This window comes from Varroa destructor, unplaced genomic scaffold (genome assembly GCF_002443255.2).
Source record: "Varroa destructor unplaced genomic scaffold, Vdes_3.0 BEIS01000004.1, whole genome shotgun sequence".
Lineage (NCBI taxonomy): Eukaryota > Metazoa > Arthropoda > Arachnida > Mesostigmata > Varroidae > Varroa > Varroa destructor.
The window spans coordinates 35,920,700-35,943,697 of NW_019211457.1; the positions used below are offsets into that span (position 1 = coordinate 35,920,700).

The 22,998-nt window shown below is 40.6% G+C and overlaps 1 protein-coding gene and 2 long non-coding RNA genes across 5 annotated transcripts in view; all 3 read left to right on the top strand.

Annotated features, from left to right (window-relative positions):
• Ptp69D (Protein tyrosine phosphatase 69D) overlaps nt 1-22,998 on the top strand; it is a 577,123-nt gene that overhangs the window by 153,010 nt on the left and 401,115 nt on the right. The window lies entirely within an intron of this gene.
• Nucleotides 1-22,998, top strand: part of LOC147756135 (uncharacterized) — a 207,929-nt gene that overhangs the window by 78,564 nt on the left and 106,367 nt on the right. The window contains exon 1 of one of the 2 annotated variants that reach the window (XR_015327058.1): nt 17,156-18,141. The exons of the other annotated variant lie outside the window; for it this stretch is intronic. This is a non-coding gene — a long non-coding RNA (uncharacterized LOC147756135). Of the gene's footprint in view, nt 1-17,155; nt 18,142-22,998 lie in introns of those variants that run through there. 2 annotated transcript variants of the gene reach the window in all.
• Nucleotides 11,898-16,631, top strand: LOC111250187 (uncharacterized). Its single transcript, XR_002673214.2, has 4 exons — nt 11,898-12,093; nt 14,295-14,376; nt 15,080-15,412; nt 15,934-16,631. It is a non-coding gene; the product is annotated as an uncharacterized LOC111250187 (long non-coding RNA).

The following is a 22,998-nucleotide window of genomic DNA, read 5'->3' on the forward strand; positions in this document are numbered from 1 at the left end:
TTCCAGTTGCCGCGGTAAAGGGCACACTAGTGATCTAGTTGCGAAAATAGCATGTGCTGGCTAGCTGTGGGTGAATCTACTATCGGACACGCGGTACCGCGACTTACCCAGAATCGCTCTTTAACAGACGAGGCTGTCTTGTCGTGCATGCAAATGGCTCGGTGCTAATCAATCAATTGCCAGCGGCATAAAGTGCAAGCATAGGAAAGAAAAGAAAAAGGCAACTACTTTAATGTCCTGAAGGGCTTGCTCAAGGGATCCTGCGACTACAACGGTCTCGACCAAACGAGCGCTCTCCTCGTTCTAGTATATATATATAAATTGATGCAAATTCTAGAAGCTTAAATCCGTCTGTGCATCCGCGCCTTTGATAAACCGTTTAAGTTTTTTTACGCTAAGTTTTAAAATTAGCTAAAGAAAATCAGTTGGAAAATGCATTCTACTTGAACTACATTATCAACTATAACTTGAATACATATTGTGTGCCCGCAATATCGCAAATGATCGACATTGATCTGATTTTTTAACTTTAACTCCTGTCTTTACATAATTTTTATGCTCCGTCGACGCTTGATTTTTCTGTAAGCCAATATGGCCGTGCATTACAAATCAAAATCGGATTTTTATCCTTCCTGTTTTCCGCAGTGCGGTATCCCTATCATCAGCAAGTTGCTAGCATAGAAGGCGATGGAGTTACGTTCTATCGACCATCAACGCTTTTAATTTTGCTGATTGTAAGGAAGACGCGATTTTTGAGAAGTGTGTCGTTAGGACCGCTTTCTCGTCTCGCTAGCTGACAAATGCTGCATTGTCGAAGTAAGAAATCTCTTTTGAGATCGTGAGTTCACTGGCTTTGATTGGACTGAGAAGAACAAGATTGAGCGCAAAGAAGAGCTTCCAAGATAGCGAAATATTTATCCTGCGAATGTTCCGTGATCGACTTTCCACTAAGCTGCTTCACTATGAAGCTCGTGTAAAAACACAAACGAATATAAAAAATAACAACATGGAGCGTTCTGTAAAATGAGTCAAATTATATTTAATTTTATTCATTTTACTTGATTTTCCGTGCAATAAAAATTTATTCTAGAGGTGCTTCGCGTGAGTGGCGTATGTTTATTTACTTTGGCTTCCTGGACAATTTTCTTACTACAGATTTAAAAATACCTACGTGAGGATATTTAAAAGAAGAATAACTGCGCGACAGTTAGTTAACTAATCTAACTAATTTAATGAAGGACGTTTGTAATATTCGACAGGAATTGTGCCTTCCATTACAGTTTGGGTAGTAGTGTAACTAGATTCCACTATAGGCCTCAGGCCTATATTGACTTTGCGCAATCAATACAAAGCGATCACAGCCTTTTATCAATGGAGCCGCACTCCGTATTTTTCAAAGTAAATCATCTGAGATTGCTGCACGAAAAATTTGTAATGAGACGCCAGCTAGAAAGTATTGAACCAACAGAAAGGAAAAAGATACAGGTGCTGTTACGTCAAACCTTTGGAGAATGTTTGGGAATCAGTAAAAATAAGCTATTTATATTTCAATGTAATAATCTCAAGCTGCATTTAATTTTTTGCTTAATTATGTTTGTCTCACGTTTAATTTTTTTTTCTAGTACCCCTTACAACAACAAGGGTTAACGCTTTCTCAGTGCCTTCTGCTATTTCGAAAATTTTAAAATATGGATTGAGCGTCACCCTTCCAGAACCAGCATGTACTCGTGGTTTCCTGTGTCAATGTATTCTTTGATAATATCTACATCCCGTGCTAGCTAAACGCAGCAGTTTTTACCTTCGCATTTTGGAAAGCTCCCTTGGGGGCGAAATCTCTTTCGACAGACGTATACCTTCCTGTCGGTTTTCACCAAGCTATCCTGCACAAACGACAAAAATAGAAGACGCGATTATTACAAGGTTGCATATTCAAAGAAATCTACCACTCTTGTAGTTGTCCTACGAGCGTTCAACGGCACCAGTACATAAAACACCTAGGACACTTACCGAAGATTAAGAACTCATAGGTTGATTACTTAAGGATCATTTATGATTACATCGTACGCAGTGGGCTTAGCTTAAATGAGAATGGAAAGCGACCACAATGTAAATATTCGAGACTTTCGGAGCTGACGTTTGACTTGGACCGATTTTTGTGTACATATTTATATATCTACACGCTTTAAGGCTATGTTTCTCTCTACTCGTTTGATGGCAGATGCAGAAGGTTTCCTATATTTGTATTTTAATCCGTAAAAATTTAACGTAGACTGTGTACTAGCTAGTTTGAATACGGTTTATACGCCGTATCGAATGATTGAATTATATATATACACTTTTATTGCATTGTATAATATATAAAAGACATTGCGCCTAAATAGGAATGAACTTTAACGAATCATTTGCCGCAGCGGGCATGCGTTCGACAACTATTTTTAGTAGCAGAAGACAGCCGCTTGCCGCTTCCTTTTCTAAAAAACAAAAGACTTACTTTCGTTGGTTTCCAAATTTAAGCGAGGATAAGCTATTATAGATAGGGTGCTTTTTCGTACTGGACAAACCCCCATCAGGATGAAAGATTCCTTGTTTGTCCAAAATCGGCGGTTACCGTTTTAGTTAGCTTCTGTGTAGCTGTCACAGATCCAAGGGAGAATTTTATAAGGCAAACTGGAAGATTTTCAAAGGAGGTAAAGTTTTGGGTATATAACGAGCGCTTTTTGGTATGCTTATATTCATTAACAGCCGTCTTAGAATAGAGAATATCAATTACGAACTGGGTCGTCTAGTATGTCTAATAGGTCCAACGGTTAGCGTTTTTTGAATTTTCTGGCCATTTTGAGCCTTTGTGTTTTTGAGGCTTTTGCCTTGCTGTAATTATTTTGTGTATTTAATGAACAGCGTAGCGAGTTTACATCTGCCAATACTGTACAATGCGCAAATATTACGAAAAAGAAATTTGCGGACAAAGGATGAACATTTTGGAAATTAAGAAGTTCATCGTCTAGGTTTTAAATTGAAGTTATAGTTATAGTGTATAACATAATCGCTGGAAATGACACTTCTAGCAAGTGTAAAAAACTTGTATATATAAATATCTGTTGTTATTTAGACACAGTCTTGAAAACCAAGCATATTCCAATGTAGATGACACACCTCGTATTTATAGGCCGAGCGAATGTCTTCTGGCGGTCTTCATTTGACGTCGGTCAAAGTAGCACTAGTAGTTATAATTGCCATAGACAGCAGATTCAACTTGCGACACATGAGCGTCAGGGGCACAATAGCGCCATCTGTGTAATGTTTTGTTATATCGTAATAGCATGAGTATATGGCAAACACTACATGGCCATTCGAGTGCTCTTATTGCATAATACCTGAATTCTTTGTACCTAGCACTATAATCATATAGAAATTATATGAGTGTGCCTCAGGTGTACACGTTTGCTTAGTAAATTTGCTTTTTACTGCGCGAATTTATGTATATCTTGCTACTTTCATATAATACATCCCCCATATATATATATAATCTTTGTAGTTTATCAATGTCGCTATTAACTGGACTATAAGACTATGTTCCGATAGAGATAAAGTTAACGCAACGTAGCGTAAACAATCGCCGATGCGTTAGGTATCCTACAAAATGGGTTAAGACCAAACTTAAATAATTAGCAGTTTGAGACAGAACGACATTTCTAATATAAGTCAAAGTGTTTTTCAGCATCTAAGTCTGCCTATTCCGACAACTGGTTACAGATGTCCGATGCTCTCAAACTCTAGCAAAAAACAGCCGTACATTATTTGTGTCTAACTTTTGGCACAATGTATAGGTCATCACAAACGCCATTTAGAGGCTCCCACGTTTTCGTAAATGATTACAACCAAGTAATAATTGTCGTTAGAAACAATTGACGCCCTTGCTTTTTCATGGATTTCTGTCATTCATTTCCTCTCTGGGGCAGCATCTATGTAGCAGGGCACTACCCGTAACCGCTATACGAGAATGTAGGTCCGAATCGAAATTTTTCGCTGTTACCTGTCTTTTTCAGCTAAGTACAGTAATTACACCTATTTTAAAACGAAAATTGCAATATTGGCCCCGAAAAAGGAACCGAACCACTCTAAAAAGTATGTGTCGGAGACCGCTCAAAAGAGGACGGAAGAACGCTTCGTTAAAACCTGCATTGCAGTCTTAAATATCTGACTGAAAACTTCCTATCGCGTTCGCGTACACATCATTCGATGTTTCTTTCACTCGCTTCCATCATGAACCCAATTTTGGGCCTAGATTATTCCAGTAAATACTTTTCCTGCAAATTTGAGACTAACTCATGCATAATAATGGTCTGCGAAGGAAGACTGATACGCATAGATTCATTGAAATCTTGCTCAAATATGCCAGACAAAAAACAATATCGAAGTATAACTTTTACGTTGATAATAGGTCAAAAGGCCCAAAACGGTTTAAAGATTCAAAAAGTCCGAAGGATGCGAAAATACATACAGATCTAAAAGAGATAACCGAGCGTAGCATTCCAAGGATGAAGACCATAAAGGCAACGCTATCCACACTGGCCAAACCGAAAACGGCGATACCCTGTTAGCCTCGTACGATAGCACACAAAGAGGAATATGGACTACTTTGTAATTGCGCGCGGATTTACAGCAAAAGGCGGAACGACCGAGAAAAAACCGGTACCCTGTTGCCATCGTACGCCTTATTCGAATATGCATTACAGTATGGCGGGCCTGAAGCTGTGGCGCGAACGTGTCTATATAGATTTCACTATCTTCAGCTCTACATACTTTGTTCTTGTAGTCATTTTTTTCCGTGTACAGAGACATGCTGACGGTAGTGAATACATATGCTCTAATAAAAGCTGGAGAAAGTAATTGGCTAAATTATGCCCCAATTGAGAACAAACTATCGTGTGCATGGACTACGGTTGAAACTCGAAGAGACTTATACTGCGCCCACTGTGATACTGTCGATTGCTCAGTAAGTAACTATTATCTGTTCGAATCAAAACAAGTGATCAATCCGCGCTTCTTGACGCCGTATGCTTACGATTACTTGTCAAGTTCACGGGTGTCCGTATTTTGATAGTCGGTTGATCGGTGAGTCGGTGATATCCTAAATGAATAATAGTTATCAATAATGTTATAACTTTAGAGAGTTCACCAGTAAAAACCGTCCGACGGCGATTCGTTTTACAAGTTTGCATGAAAAAAAAAAGGGTTTATTTGTCAATTTTAGCAGATTCTATGCTATAACAACTGCAGATAAACGTGTATAGATACTTACGATCTGTGCCCAGAAAGTTGACGTTAATAATATAACTTTGTAGCTTAGCGCCATATTGATCGACTCGCTTATTTTACTTGGAGCATACGAAGCATGCTAAATTTCTTTTAACTACCATAAAATAAGTGATACAAAAATGTTTTTTGCCAAACAAAGAAAGATATATGGAGGAAGAAGCCGTAAGCAGAATGTGTATATTCGTATCACCTAACATAAAATGTTCCTATTATTGCCAATACTTTTGTCTGATATAGACAGTTCAGTTTTATGTACCGTTTGTATTCTGTATGTTAGGGCCTTTTTTGGCCATGCTGGTACCATCTCCGCGTAGTTCCTTAAAAGTCCTTCCATGTTTTTGCGTAGAGGTTATAGCAGTTGGGCCGTTAAATAATTGATAACCCTACAATTCAGCTTGGATGGCTATAGAAAATGGAACAAAGGGTAGAAGAAGGTAAGAGTGCATAGGAGTAAGATTTGTCCAAGTGGCACACAGAGCACGAAAGAAAGAAGGGGTTAAAAAAACACACATACCTCGCTCGACACTCACAACTGAGTTGACATATGATGCTGTCATGCAAAGATACCCTATCTCATAGGAAAAAAAACAAAAAAAGTATATAGCATAAAGTGGGTAAGTACGAGAGTAAAAAGTAGTACGAGTAGGTAGACAGCCGAGTAGACTAGGCATCTTAGCTAAGGGTGGATGTTTGGCCCTGTTTAGCTGTATCTTGTTGAGCGCTAGTGAGATTTAGTAGGTATAGCACGCTAAGTCTGACGTGAGAGGTTTGCCAACGGGAAAGAGGTCAAACTACCCCTTGGAGAACCCAGCGCCGGCATTTCACCAAGGACGAATGGCAATTCGGATACAGTATCGAGCGAAGGCGCATGCGGGAAAGGCTTGCTCAGAGCTAGTGGCTTGGGTTTCTTATGCTGCTGCTTCGCTAGCTATACCGTTTTTGATCGAGATAGTAGCCCCGTTCCTATCGCTTGTGGGATCAACGTCAATTTGGAGTTCTATCAAAGTCCAGTTTTCCGTTCCCGTCTAGGTGTATTCCGGGATTAGAAAGACGGAAACGAAAGGAAAGCAAGCGACCAACTATGTTGGTCGTGCTCTGCAGTCCTTAAAAGCAAACCACCACGTAAGATAACAAGTCACGCAGACATAGAAGCTGACATTACTGCTAACGCCGCGTGTAACCACATACCATCTTATATCCCACCTTGTAATGAGCCCAATGGATTTTTTTGACTTGACAATGTCGTCTGCATTTGTTTCGGCAACTAGCCAGCCTCCTCGCTCCAACGGACAGAAATACCGAAGAATAAGAAAACAACAAAGCTAGAAGCTCACGAGGGCTTATCGGAAAGACAAAAAGTGTAGTTGAATATTTAGCAAAATCGCCATGAATCAATGCTAGGGGCTATTTATTAGGAGCTAGGAGGTATTTTTCGGGTAGACTTCGATATAGAAGAGCACATGCTCCCTGATTTGATGTCTCATGTCAGTTGTGTTCTTGGAATGATCATGTCGCGGGTTTGCGTTTCGTTTGCAGGCATACTTGTCACTGCCAGGCTCACCGACAGTTGATAAAGCTGTGTTTTTTTTGCTTAGGTAATTCATCGTTTATTTCGGCTAGATGTCTCATGGCAAGTCAAAAACGAAAAATGCATAAAAAATAAGATGGTTTAGCATCAAAAATTGAATGATGCAGTAACGTGTTATTTACTTGCACAGTATTAATAAAAGGTAGGTTTGTGGTAAGGTTTTTTCTACGGAATTCGTATCAATCATTATCCTTGCATCTAAAAGGGTTCAAAGTTGCCACATGTATCTTCCAATGCTAATGCTCGACAGTGGTCGGTTCAGAAAATAGTAAAAATTAGTCAATTTCAGGAATGTGCTTAGGGGCGTCCTTTTTCTAATGTACGTTGGAGCCGGCTGCTAAAGGCGGCGAGACAGGCTTCTACGAGCTCATGAGCAGAAAAATTTTTAACCTGGAAGAACGAACAACCGAATGTATGTAGAGAGATAGATACTGGCGCCCATTTGGAAATCCCGGTTAAACGAAACTGAGAAGAAGCACGGAAGTAGTAATATAAAGAGGTCATTTCTAATCGTCGTAGGTATTCTTCCATTTATTATTTTGTTATGACTTTGCTGACGCTTGCTATTGACTGGGAAATCATCATCATCATTGACTGGGTCATTGAGGCGTCTACGCTTTTTCTCTATTTTTCGAAGGTAATATGAATGGTGCTTGTCTTTTGTACGTTTAATACGGCACGTTAACAAATTAATTTGCGAGAAAGTTTTCATTGGTTTAGTTCTGCTGGCTGAAAGTTTTAGCCGAAAGTAAAAACGATTGTGCGCTACAACTTTTTCAGGCCGGTGTATGATTTGGTTCGCTGCAGGTCGCCCCTTGTAGATGACATTTCGAGATGCAGCAATGCCATATGAGTTCACTATAGGAATTATTCTTGGCAATATAAGATGTTTACATGCACACCGACGCTGCGCTTCGAGAGGTTTGCTCGTATCTTTATTCAATCATATTGGCGGTGTAGTGGTGTCGTTGGCGAAGTTCGAACCACTTCTGTCGGCGAGAGGTTCAGCTATTTAAGTCACCGCACCAGATTCAGATAGGCAGTGCAGAATGAGTCGCTGAGAAGCACCATGGGCTACGTTATATATGCTTTACCATAAAAACGAGGTGATACAAATCCAATAACTACAAACTATATCCGAAACTAAGTGTGCAAATTAGCTTATTTGTAAAAACAGCATAGCGAATAATTTGAAACGCGCGGTATGAGACCATAAATTCATGGTGAGGTCACGTCTTGGTGCTACCCGTGTCTGTAAACAACGTGAATACATGGGATGGTCAATTGCCTAAAATTTGACGCATTTAATTACCTCCGAGCTACTCTCTATGTTATCTATTCCAGGATATAACCTTGTTGCTCCTGTTATTGTTGTTGCTGCTGCTGCTGCTGCTGCTGCTAAGGCAACCAAATTCAACAGATTTATGAATGAATAGGCAGGGGGTGCCTGGTACAACCATTTTATGCGCCCACGTTTTGTAACTTTTCTTGTGTGGCACGTAGTTAAATGTACAGTGTAAGGAAAAAAAATTGTCCAGAGAAATATCTTCGTTCCACTCGAAACCTGCCAAGTTTAGTGGAACGCACGCTCCGAGTTACATGATGGATATGGCCCGCTGGTGACCAAGCATATTCTATGCCGTTTACATTATTTTTAAATCTTTTCAATATATCTCACCCATTTCGCTTCTTACAAGAGTTGTCTTTCTCTTATTATATAATATTGTATACATTATGTACTAAAACTTGCGCTATCGTACAGTTTTTCTAATATGGCATGTCCACGGAGCCCGGATGTTGGCCCCATTGTGGCATATATATATATCATTCAATTGCAAGATGGTCATTACAAAAAAGAATAACGCCGAGCCATTCCTATACCGTAGTTCCGGTAATCGTCGCTGCGTGTTGTTCTAATTTTTTCGCTACCTCAACTCTTTTCAAATTAATGGCAGGTGCATGGATAAGTGAGATACCTTTATTCTTGAAAGAAATTCAACACAATCTGCTTCTGTCCTCAAATAAAATTTCGAGCAATGCTGCGACGCGCTATCCACATTAACGATAGAGTCCTCGGGCCAACTACACGATCGATGGCCATACGGTTTGGAGTCTGTGTAGGAATGTAAAGGAAAGCAAGCTGAATCTCAGATTCTGTGAGCACATTTTGCTTGTTACACATTTTGTTAGCATTTCTTCTTTATTTTGAATATTTAGCAAACTGATCCATTTTTTGCTATTTTAATACACGTATAGTAGGCCATCTAAGTCGTACATGTCCTGAAACCACTCGCAGCAGCATTATTATCCAAACTCAGCTACTAAACCTGTACCTAAGACATTGACAACATTGAGACGATCATCACGGGTGACTTCAATTGAAAAATGCTTATTTATACCTATTTAGCTTTTGAAATGGATATATGCAGGATATTCCTTACAAATAAGTAATCAACGTAAGCGTAGGAAGCAACGTTGCGTCTTTGATAGCTCATTCCTTATGGCAAAGCCTGAGAGATGCAGATTTCATTATTCAAACTATCTTTCATGTTCCGACGAAGTATGACATTCGAAAAAATGTTTGTTTTTTTATCAATTCATTCAATGCTTCTATGTGTAAAATAGCGTGCGATGAACTCGCGACGAAGAGATGAAGCACGGTTTTGCAGGACTAAATCGCAGCGTTTTAGACCTTCGGACGGTCAATCGCGCGTTAAACGCTATTACCATTATTATATGCTTGAAAGCATTAATAATATACATTTATTTATAACATCGACTGTGGAGACCGTCATTATTTTTTGTGTCACTAGACAAGGCCTTTAAATTAACAAAACTTGACAGCCCGTCATTGAGGACTTTCGAAGTTGTCGCTACCTCTCTTTCTATTATGATTTTAGCCAGATCCCTACATATTCAATCCATAGTTACTTTCGTAATAGTGACGAAATAAGACAATAACACACATCGATCCGACAACAGAAGTTTTGATACAGCAGAGCGTATGATTAGGTCGTTCGACGCATTTATTACTTCCATCGTACAATTACCCCAAAAAAATAATCAGAGCGCTGGAAACTGTCGACCAAAGCATAGCAGTCCTTGGTGATTTAAGCATTGCGTGGAAGCTTGATATATGAAAATGTAATGGTGGATGTGAAGAGTTTTACGTCCGCTAGTATTGCAAAGCACCGCGTAAGAAATGAACTATGTTTACGCCCGGATACGAGCCTAGACCCCACGAAGCCCACAAGTTTAGTAGACAGATACGTTGTTACAACGCCATAATCGTGCGTCCCCTTTCTGGCTTATTTGAGATAGCCATAAAAGATACACGGGTTTATGATTGACAGTTGGTGACAAACGAAAGTATTAGATTAGGTCGTAGGTAATTTCCGTTTATTTCCTTTCCTTTTAACTTTTCAGTTATCCATTTACCTTTATGTATTTTTCAAAAATGCTCTTCGATCTCTATAATTGTGCTGCCATGTCAGTGGGTAGCGTACGTAATTTACAACTTGATGAAGGCTCCCAGTAAAAAAAAATGCATTTTCGCCTTTTGCCGAGAATAAACAACTGCCAACAAGCAGCACAGGGTACTTGAGACGACTACTTGAAACTGGTCGTCGTTGAAGTTCAATAAAAGCATCTTAGAACTGAAGGGTACACTTCGACTTGGTCCACTGCTCAGTAGACATCACAGAGAGACACGGTTTCCCATTGCCTCTCAAGATGTCGTCCGGAAACAGGCAACGTGCAGTCACAACGACAAGTTTCTACACAGAATTGTCACCGGCGACGAGGAGTGGTGTCGTCAGACCAATATATAGCAGCAAAAAAACTGGATAGCTGCGAAAGATACAGCTAAATCTAGAGTTAAGCCAAATGCCCCTCCTGAAAAATGTATTACTTGTTCGCATTGAGAAGGACAAGGCTGTGAGCAGGGACCCATGTATGGCTCAGTCGAATTAAGTGAACGTAGTTATCTATCAGGGTAAGCTAGATGGACACAGCAAAGTGGTCCTTCTACACGACAATGCCAGGCCGCATATGGCAGGCATGATAGAAGCCGTCCTGCATCCACCATATTTTTTCAGGCCCTGCTGCACAGATTATCACCTTCTCCGATCCCTTGCAAACAAGATCAGTAGCCATATATTTGATAGTGAAGAGTCCCTCGAAATCATGCTGAATGAGTTTTTCTACGTCAGACGTGAAAATTTCTGGTGACAGATGGAAAAATAGTAGAGGGTGACGGCAAATACAAAACAAATTAAGTGGTTGCCACAATTCGGGTACAATGTTATGTTTTTTTTATTCGGGTACAATGTTATGCGCACTGTTACGGCGCAGTCTATGTGATAGCTTAGAGGGTAACGTATTTGCCTGATAACATTAGGGACACGCTGTGGCCTAGGTTCGAACCCGGACATAGACAGACAGATCTCTGCTGGGAGACGGCCAGCCGTCTTATGGTATGCTTAACGGCGATATCGGACGTAAAATTCGAAAGGGTAGAGAAGCGATAGCAGCAGAAGCAGCAGTAGTTACAACTCAATGAAACGACTATAACAAAGCAATACAAAAAAAAACTACATTTTCTATCCAAATATGTCCTCGATTATTACTCAGATAAATATTGTTTAGGTGGTTGGTTTGTACGTATTTTAAATTCTCCCATTTGATGGATCCTTAGTTGTTTATATTTTATTCTGCCGACAGAGCAAGCTGGCTGTATTCGACTCACATAACTCCAATTGTATCTGGAATGAACAAAGCTTGTGATAATTGTACAGTGATAAGGACGATGCATGTATTGTAGTAGAAGTATGCACTATTGACATCTAGCTGTTTGCCTTTCTTGTATGAGTTTCTTTTAAATAAATTTATTATTCAGCTTTTCTTATTGTGTGAACACGTCCTCAGGATCACCTTTTCAATACAGCATCAAGGACTTTTCCCATTAGAAAGTCAAGATGGAGCGGGTCTGTTTTGACTTTCTCCAAGCTATATATGAAACAACGCAGCAGTTGTATTCTATAGTAGTAGTAATTTGCCATTATCGAAATTTCGTTTCGAAATTTCGGAGTTGTCGTCACCCAAGTTGTTACGTCCGTGCCTGCACATACACGTACAAGTTTCTCTGGCTACACGCGGCCAAGACGTCAATGGCTATTTACGCATCCGTATGCAAAAATATTGCAGTTCTTGTGGTTTGGTTAAATGGAACATTATTCGGCCGTGTTATACTGTGATTTAGGTCAACACTTTGGCCTTTGCGATTACTATTAAGAAAATAATTCTACATAGAGACGCGCATAATAGACGCACAGTTGATGCATGACCGATAAGTGTGGCAAGCGGCATTGTTTATATTAATTCCAGTTGACTGTTTTTTTGTCATCAATATATGGCAAGTTATCTTAGTATATAAGACTGAGTGCAAGATAAGTTTGCCTTATCGCTCAGGCAGCCTGAAGACAAAGCGTTATAAGATGAACGCCTTTTTCCTTACTGCAAGTGAAAGACTATGTAAGGTCAAGCATGTATAGCCATGCATAGTAGCATATTTACCTACCCAATGCTTGATAATCTATTTATAAAAATATGTGCGACGAGGTTACTGCGTATAGTGTTAATCTACGCCATACTATATTTTGACACGCCCTCGTGTGGTTTACATGCTGGTATTTGATGCTGTTTAAGCTATAAAAAGGGCTTATCGTTTACTTATGAGGAACTTACTTTGATCACGAAAAGTACATTATCAAGGTTAAAAATATGCACCTGACAGCTGCTACATTTAGCTCTCAATATTGACATTTTCGAGGCTGACCAATAGAACACCTATCTTAATATCTGTGAACGTTCTGGCCGAAAATTACGTTTTTTTCTTCCTGCACGTAACCGTATTGCAAGTATGATTCCTGTTTTCATACTGCCGTTTCTGTTTAATCAATTCGATGATCCTGCACGAGGCTGATCGATTACCGGCACTGTATCACATGGCCCAAAGCGAAAGAGGAGGACGGAAGTGCGAAGGATGAGAAATGGAACGCAATGGAATCCACGTCGGATAAACATTCTGTTCCATCATTCACGGTTGCGGACGCGTCGTCGTTATGGAAGAAAATCAGTTGAACTGCTATATCGTTGCCATGGCTTGTCATCGTTATTCCACCGCAGACCCTATATCTCGAGGGTACGGGAGTTCACTCCCACAAACACGAAACGCTTCATAAACAAGAATAATATATCGAAACTGAACTCATGATTGTGTCTCTTGGCCTGATGGTTGGCCGTGCCGTAGCGCAAATATGATTCGGATTTTTCCACTAGCTTGAATTAAATCTGTAATGTTTACTTTTCTATTGTTGCATTGAAAATTGCATCGCTGGCCTCGTTAGCACCATTTAGAGTTAATCGAGTCGTAATTTCCGACTCCTTTTTCAACGGTAACTGTAAACGAGATTTAATTAAACTATAATTGGGGTAACAACGCAGGAGCATCAACTCCTAAATGCGACGTTTGATAAAGCTTAGTAATTTTGAGTTTCTTTCGTCCACTTGCTACTACATCGTTAATTAGGCCATTTGCTTACGTTTAGTTGAGACCTCGGTACGTCTGAGAAAAGATCTATACGGCGATAGGCATAGTTTAATTCATGTTGGATCCGAGCATACGTCAAGCAACTAATCCCAATTGTGAAACGTACCTGATGAGTTGGCGTCACAGTGAACCGTTGATGCGATATTTTTGGTTCAAGAGAAAATATACGAAGGCTCAGAAACATGTCTGAGAAATTCCCTCTCTCGAAAACTAGGGAGCATATGAATAAAAGCATAGAGCTTTCGGCGTACCTCAAAGAGATCACTAACCTCGTCAAAAGAAAACCCTTTGTTGATGAGCTTAACCAAACAAGTCTCTCATCAAGATTGATTAAATTGCTTAATATGTTTATTGTGAGATTTTAAAAAGCCTACATCTCCCTTTCGAAATGTTCATAGAGAGGCTCATTGTAGCATTTAGCTCTAGTTAATTCGTTCTCGAAGTCACAGATGGCTTTCACAAATTACTCTTATGAGGGTAAGGTCATTGGTAAAACGAACGGAATGACAAACACTTTCATGGGATCCGACGTATAAGAGACAAACACGAATGGGCCTAGGACAATATCTGGTGCAATACCGGACGTTACTAAATGATTATTCAAAGGCGTATTACCAATGTACAACGTTACGAGGTGACCACTTGTATAAGACTTACGAAAGACAGGACAAGCGTCATAATGAAAAAATAATTTTTAAAGAAACCTCGCGCGACATTGCGTCAGATGCCTTCACAACATCAATTTAGGCTACAAGAAAGCCATTTTCTCCATTGCAGGAGCGGGTGATATACTAATAGATATCAAAGAAACTCAGATTACGAAGAAAATCATAATGAGAGTCTAAAGAAAGAATGAAAGGTGAGTGTTAAAGTTGACAGATTTTCAAAAAAATGTTCGCACATAATTAAGCCATAGTTAGGAATTTACAGTTTGTTGTACTATCACGGCTACCCAAAACTATGAAACGGCTTTGGGGAAATGTAGACGACATTAGAAAAACGCAGGTCTAAAGAGGTAGATTACGTGTATGTGCCGGCCGATGGGCAAGTGCAATAAAATTTTAAATGGACTAGTTTCAAATCAGATGGCTGAATTCGATTTGATAAAGGTGCCAAGTGTCATAACTCGTTCTTCGGCAGTGGCTGAGAAATTAGGCGGAAGGCAAAAAGGAAGGGGCGTCAAGGCGTGCGGTAGTAATGAGCCAGCGGAATCAAACACATTTCTGCGAGTACAGAACTAAATAATTAAGTTACTTTATTTATAAGACGCCCTAATAGACCAGTATTCCTATAAGGCATTATAGCCTCTCGGCGCTCTCATGTAATATGTAACCAATTGTTTGTTATGATTGAGAACGTATGTCCTTCTTAGTCTACCAATATGCCTGGAACGACTGTGTAGTATTTAGGGTAGCTTGAGGTACAGGTGCAGATGTGATTTGTATAACTTTTAGATTCTTCCGCGTCATTCGATAAACTACTGGTAATAAACTTTGGAAAGGACAAATGATAAGTAAAGATTTCTCATCTGTAATTAGCAAAGTTTATATTTGTGTCTCCAGGAACAGTCATGGGCATACCTTCGATCTAATTAAATTATCGAGCACTTCGTTGAAGTAAATTATGACAACAATGCACTTACTGGACCGCCGCATCAAGCACACTTGAATATATTTACGATACCATCGCCTGATTCATTCAACGTCATCAGCAGATCTCATCTTAAAGGTTTCGTGAATACGCAATGGAACGCCGCGACGGTAGCACACGCAGCGAGTTATTGTATAATCTCAATATTCTGTAGAGGTCTCCAAATGGACGCAACGTCTGTTATACATACTCGCAACAACTGAACCACTTGTCACGGATATCCAATACGAGCTACGACAATACAGGTTCGTTTGGTGGGAAAGAAACGAAATCGACATTCAAATGCAGATGAAGGTCACTTGCTTAGGGCGGGGTGGCGAACCCTTTGTTTAAATGGCACTAGATATTGCCGTTTTCAGTATCCACTGCTTAGTATCCGATCAGAGGCGAGTCATTATTTCACTCGTTTGTGTAACCATGTTTCAGCTTCAGCCCTGACCAGTTTACATTGTTGCCGTAGTCGCTTTTATTATTATTATGTGTCGTCTCATCTTCTTTCCCTGTGTAATCAGTCAGACATCACCGGGTTTTATAGCTTCATTAGCATCATGATGATCGCTATACTAATGCTGAATCAATTTTGTTGCCTTCAGATAATATCGTAGTGAATAGCTTGAAACGTTGCAGTTTCTCTAGTGATGATCCAAACTGAATTTTAAGCGTGGACAAAAGTAATAGCAGCTGTCAGTATCCGAAGGATCTGGAGCGAAAACAAAAGATGCATGTACGGGACCGCACTAAACGTACCCATAACCTTCTTTTTTAGCTGGAACTATATTTCAATGGAAGACTTTAGCTGCCGATACCAACCTGAAGCCAATTTCTTTGTTGTGTATCGAGCTTAGCTACAACGACAGGTCACTGGGACGATGTTACGCCATTTTGTGGACTATTTGCCCCTTTATCACTCTCTTTAGCATCATAAGACACAAATAAATTATTACAGAGACAAAGAGTTTATTGTCTATATGGTTTATTAACGCGCCAGCGTGTTGTGCACTAGTTAAAAAAGTGTGTCTAACTCTCGAAATAGGAATCCATAAATTTTTATTTTAGAGCTTGACATCTTTTAATGAATACTAGCAGTGTATCTAAACCTAGGTAAATCAACAACGCTGTGTTACTTTAAATTGTAATTGGAATCAAAATAACGATGTCTGCGTCGCTATTGCCCTTTGTACGACTAATTCTGCCCTGGAGTCTACCTGTTTTACCTGATTGCCTACAATCTACCTACAGTGTGCGCTTGCTAACTGTATCGTAGTTGCATAATGAGACTGGTACCTGCATCACTAGGTGAACGTTATGCTGCCTTGTCTGTAATAGCGTATAATTGTAAAGAACAGCCTCATTTCTCGTAATACTTTCGTCGGTATTTATCACACCGGTTACGCATGAGTCTAATTGGAAGGTGTCACTGAGAGACCTAACTTATTCAGCTAAGTTTCGTGGACAGAGACTAGGACTGCCGTCGCGAAGTTAGTAGGCACGTAGCAGCTTGATGATGGGCATATCTTTTTACAGCAGCTATATATATACACTCAGAATATATATATATGAGTTGCTCATAGTAACCATAGCAGCATATATAACTTAGTTAGAAATCACACAGGGCGCCATTTGGCATCGAATAACAGCCGGATGTGGTCGTGGTTGGCAATAGATTCTCGTGGCAGCTGAGCTACTATTAGCAGCGATCGTCAACGTAAGTGCGCTGGCAGCCAGGTCAGAAGGTGATCCTGGTGATGTGGTAGCAATGGTCGACACACAGATTTTCCGTCCAGTGTCTAGCTGGACCCTCTTTCCCTGTCCTATGTATAAGAAATGCTTGATAATTTACTGGTTTTTCTAACTTATGCTTTTTGGTGGGTAAAGATGTTTGCATTTTCTTGTATCCCGAAGATGAACAAATACACTTAACAGTAAATTTTGTCTTGACCTCTAGTCTAAACTCGCAGTCGATACGCGTCCCGTTCACTCGGCACTGCTACTTCCCACGACTGCTTGTTACACGTAGCCGCTGGTGACAAGATGAATCAACCGGCAGCCTACCTGCTTGTACACGCCGTATTATATTATATATGGCTCATTCGACGCCAACGAGTTATTGCGTATCTGGTGTGGGTGAGAACATGGCTTGTAGCCTGGTGAAACAGGCGACACCTAGACTTCATCGGCCGATTTGTCAATTTAGATCAAAGCTTCTGTCCAGGTTGTTTTCGGGTTTGAGTCTCTGCTCTATTCCTGCGTATTTCTGCGTGTCTGTCAATAGCAGAGTGCGGTTTCGGTACGGAGTCACTACGTATGGTCTGTTGTAGTGTTCCGACTGACTGGCCTCTGGCTTCTTCTGCTCCCCCGCAAAGAAAGAAACAGCGGGGTACAAAAATACGGTATTGAAGCAAACCATATAGAGTTTTTTCCGCTGACATTTCCGCCAGCTCATGGTTGATTATTCAGTCCGAAGTGCAGAACGGTCGACGGGACAACGCCACCATTACAAGCAAGATCAGTGCAGAGTAAAGCAGGCCGGGGGTCGCTAGCTTTCATTTTGCCTTTCAGCAAAAGAGCAAACAAGCAGCTCTCTGTTTCCTTCAAGCCCTTTCCCTCAACACTCGTAGTCTATATCACCAACTACGCATTTCGACGCCTATTTCAAGATGATTTCTCCGATTCCATCTCGCCTTTGTCCCCTCATCTTCCCTTCTCCTGCCGCCGTTGCCCGGAGAACAGATTGGAGACGCAAGACTGCAGATGCTGGGCCTATGGTCTGAAATTGCAGTAGGGCCACGTTGATGAAACAGTCAGCTAGGCAGGCATTGACATTTTGATGGTGATAAGGATGAGACGTTGCACCGGGAGCCGGTTTGTCGCCACCCGAAACAAACATCTAGGACCATAAGAATGAGAGCGCTATTGTGGAAAGTGCAGCAGCTAAAAAATGAAACAGAGGATGGCTGGTGATGTACGAGAAAGAGTATGTTGGTTTCTCCCTTCTCATTCTATCGCATTGAAATTGTATCGTTAGCTTCAGGGAAAGCACACTCTAGCCACGATAGTCAAAATTTCACGTAAACTGATGGCCACACATGGCATATCTAAAAAGGCTCTGTGTCTGACATTTACTCTGGTGAATACAATACGAGTGAGAAAGTACTGATATTGGAGCAATGTTGGAGCCGGGTTAAAGTGTCTAAAAGCGTTTTATGATAAAAAAAAAAAAAATCGCCTCCTACTATTCGGACGGAACAAAGAAAGATTCCGTATTTCATTACAGCGCCACTAACAGCGCGTAACGTAAAAAAAGCAAACCGAGTTCCTTCTTTTTGATGCAAATCTATGTTATATTCGTGTATGCGTGTCCTACATTCTATTCATACATAGTATCCAGATAACATCTGGACCGTCCTGGTTTCAGTTCTTCGCATCCATCAAAACGTAATAACGAATGGCATCAATAGCCTTGCTTGCTGCTTCCACTTCCCGTGAATAGTTAACGAGGGTAGACCGCAAATTTGTCTCGATCGTCTGCTAATCACATAATAATAATAATAAAAGCAAGAACCATTACCACCTGCCTCATGTGGTACTCTCATATTATTCGCATTGCTACGCTTTACCAACACAAATATTAAAAGAGGTCTTCGTCCCGGTACTAGGACTAGGAAATAAGACATCGTAAAGGAACGACTCTGATGATGAGACTCCGGACCGCAATTAACTGGCCGTATCCAGTCAAGTTGAGGAACTGAAATTCGTTTAGATATAGAATAAAGTTAAAGTTAATATTAGAATATGGTACAGCCGTAATAATGAAATGTAAAAGTGGACGCCATTGATTCATAAGCTGTATAATAATATTATTTTGTGTTCCCGTCAAGTGATTATCTCCTTGTTAAGTTATTATCTCAGTACATATATTAGTTTTCCGTATATGCATGCATATTAGCAATATGCTAGGGTATATCTTCTAGTTTCTATGTTCTAGGAACATCGTGGGCTTTACGCTAATGGAGGCAGACGAAGACACACAAACATGAAGAGTAAGCTTTACAGATCCTACTTCGTGTAATAGAAATTGCCAATAATAATAACTGGACGATGGATATGAATTGAGCTACATATGTACACAATATTCTGTGTACTAACATGAACCACAAACAACCCAATCGCAATGCCAACTGGCAATTTCAATTTTTGTTAATAACTCTTCCGTAGGAGCCTAATGCAATATATTTGAAACGCACGCCCTTCATATATCTTAGCGTAGGTACGTCACTATGTGTAGGGGAATTTCGTGTCCTGCTCACTCATGCGGACTCTTGATGCGCTACTGAATCAATATCAATCGACTATAGACCGCTTACTTGAAGTGCACAATTGGCCTTAAAAGCTGCATAGCTATAGTCCGCATTAGCGGCGAACATCATAAATGCTAAATATCACGCAAGGGCTTCTAGCTGTTAAATAGAAGTAGTAACGAAGATACAGTTTACAAATAACGTCACATCTCCTATTTATTAAAACGCGGAAGAAACACAGTATAACAGAAAAAAAAAATGATAACTATAATACTAATAGTAATGAGAACAAACTCTGTTGACAAACGTTTTTTGATCGACATACCCAGGTACTGAAAAAAACATGCACCCTGGACCCTCTCATGCACGTTTCGTTGTTTATGCGCTAACCTATAGCATTTAATGATGCTCTTGGAAAGGAACTAGCAAAAGAATGGCTCCTATTCCTAGGTCTACGTCTTCTATCTTAGCGTAATGCATTGTGCAGGTACTAACGAACAAGCCAATGAACGTTCACTACGTCTGCATGCTGTCACAAACTGGTGTTGATGTTTCTAATCAAGAGCTAACGGGTAGCTACCGTTAGTGGCTGTTTCTTGTAGTCGGCAGAACCAGCGTCGTACACGCACAGAGGTATTGGTCTTTGGCGGGCCTGGTACGGCGCCGTTGGCGTATTCTTTCTGCGAATGTCATGCGGACACACGAGCAGATAACTGACATGAGTAGTTGCCACTGCGGCAGTGATAGCTAGCTGGTCGCCTCAATCGCTGCCAGAAAACGGGGTGGGGCGGGGGGGGGGGGGTGAAAGTTAGCCTGGGGAATAATTCGGTTCGAATGGATCAATTCAGTACCGTTTATCTTGTTACGATATTCAGAAAATATTCTCCTCACTTGTTTATTTGCTGAAGTATGGTGCGCATTTATAAAATCGTGCTGAAGAAATTTAAGATGAAATCGTGGCAGAAGCTATTCAGAGAGGAATAGGCTAGGAAAGATCATATTGTTCTATACGAAACCTTCTCAAGAGCACCCTTCACTCTCCTTATTAAACTCCGTTTTTATATTGCTCGTGCCTTATTGCTTAGACGTTTTCTAAAGTTTCGAAGCAGTTTCAAAACTTATTCCTAACAGCATTGTGTGCCAGTAAGCGGCGATTTTTCTTGAAATATTTCATGAAAACAGCAGGCAGTCTTGCCGTACTTTTGCGCCCTGGGTATTCATTCCTCTTTGTATTTGCTTCTTTGGCAGCTCAGCTTAGAGTAGACTGTGGCAAAGGAGCTTGGCTAAAGACAGAAAACATATTGAGCTTTGCTGTTTGCTGTACAACGATATATTAATTTGCGTTCAACGTTTATGGTTCGCGAGAACTTCCCCGGCGTATCGATATAAATTCCAAGAACAGCGGAAAATTTCCTTTTTGCTAGAGAAGTCTACTTTCTTCTTATAGAATTTTCTCTAGTGTACAAAAGTCGCTATGGCCTTTTGCATATTGATTTGCCACACCGCCGGCCCACGCTGTCGTCGCGCCTCTTTCGAACCCCTTACGCCTGAATGTATCGATGATCACGATATTTTTAACTTTCCACATCTACGCCTCACATGGCCGCATTAAAACGCGCCATTCAAAAAAATTAGGCCCAAGTTGGGAGTGAGAGAAAGACAATAGGATCATATGGAACACGTTATTTTTCGCTCTGCAACTGTGATGTAGGGTGAACGTTATTAGTCGTCAACCAGATAATAGTTACGTAATCCACCTCGTATCGATCTAATTCGTACCTGTTGCTATGTGTATGTATGTTTGATCAGATCTCTTGGGTTGACTCAATGACTGTTTCTTGCGGTGCGCTTTTTTTTTGGATAAACGTACTTATGACAGTGCCACCAGGCAGGTAGAACAATAAGCTTATAAGTATATAACGAGACCGCAAAGTAGGGTAAACCGTCTGCCACAGCGGAGGGTTCCTGTTTCCTTTTTCAAGACATGGAACGAATAGGCTTACTTTTTACTGATAAACTATGACCGTCTGTATACTAATCATAGCTGACGAGCTTGCCTCGTTGGCTTGAAATAGTAAATACTGGTAAGCCACATCTTTGAGCAATGGATTTATTAAACTGAAGATGCAGCCTCGGAGAAGGGTCGCGATTTTGTCATTGGAATTGGTTCCAGAGAAAGCAACTTGGGACAGAAAGGAACTTGCATGGGATAGTTTTATAGTTCACGCTCTCGAAAAGCACACGTATGGTTTCATCTTGATATTGCGCCGAAACAAATGTAACTCGTCTTCTTCACGATAGTTATACGATAATGTTCCACTATAAGATGGATTCTCACATATACAATCGTTTTTTTTGCCCATTAGGCAATATAAAATGGAGATGTTAGAGTTGATTCTTTCGATGAAATGGTAGGTAGAGTATAAAGAGGTCCTTGCTGACACCAGCAATCTCCAACGGGTTCCTTTAAGAATAGACAGACATAAGTATGAATGTTAGACTCACAGGGAGACACAAACTATTCAAAAATAACATTGACTATAGAAAAAGGTTTCTTTCTTTCTTTCTTTTCTATGAAAAAAAGCATATCATTTGAGGCGATCCTAACCTTAGATATAGATGGTCGGCGCACCACAAAGAACTGTTGGGCTCACTGATGACAAAGGAGCCACGGTGTCCAGTACCTATCTCGTAGTGTGCACCGCATCTACTTCTACTGTAGGCCCTTTGCGCCTCTTTTTTAACTCTATCGGCCTTGTGTGCTCCTCGGATATAGCACACGAGGCCAAGCTAAGAAGCGGCTCTGCGAACGGCGATCTCTCAAAACCTAAACGGAACAACGAGGCGACAGCACCCAGGGGGCGGAACCGGCAAGGGCAACGATGAAGGTCCGCTGATAAAGAGGAGGACCAAGGACAAAACGAGGCTCTTGAAATTGACTTTGTCAAAGGAGGTTTTTGTCCTTCCATCTCATCTGTCCCCGGTCCTACAATAACTCGTGTTTTTTTTCGCTCGCGCCTTTTCTATCATTGTGCTTTTGGTCTTCCTGAATCTTGCCTATGGTTGCTCTCTTTTTCAAACAGAATGCGTTGCACTTCGACCTTGCCGTTGTCACCCCCCCCCCCCCCCTGGCCCCAATCCAACCCGGAAAGAAATTGGGAAGAAACGCCCATAAATGTCATCAGCAATAACAGCAAACGAAAGCACCATACGTTGCCTCCATAAACTTCGCGTCTACTCGAAGTCGGCCTGAACCATACTCGTTCATCCTTTCGTCAGTTGTCAAGGCCCTCTGTCGTCGAAAAGAAGAGAACGATGCTCTTTTGTTATTTGCTCTCTTGTTGACTGAACAATATATGAAAAGATTTCATTTGCCATTATTGTGGTTTGACTGAACAATAGACAAACCACAATAATGGTAAATTAAATCCTTTCCAGCCCAACTGTATGTACCATACGAAAAGGGAATGTACTCAAAATATCAACGTACATTCGTTCACTTTAAACCAAGTTTAATCTGATTAAATATATAT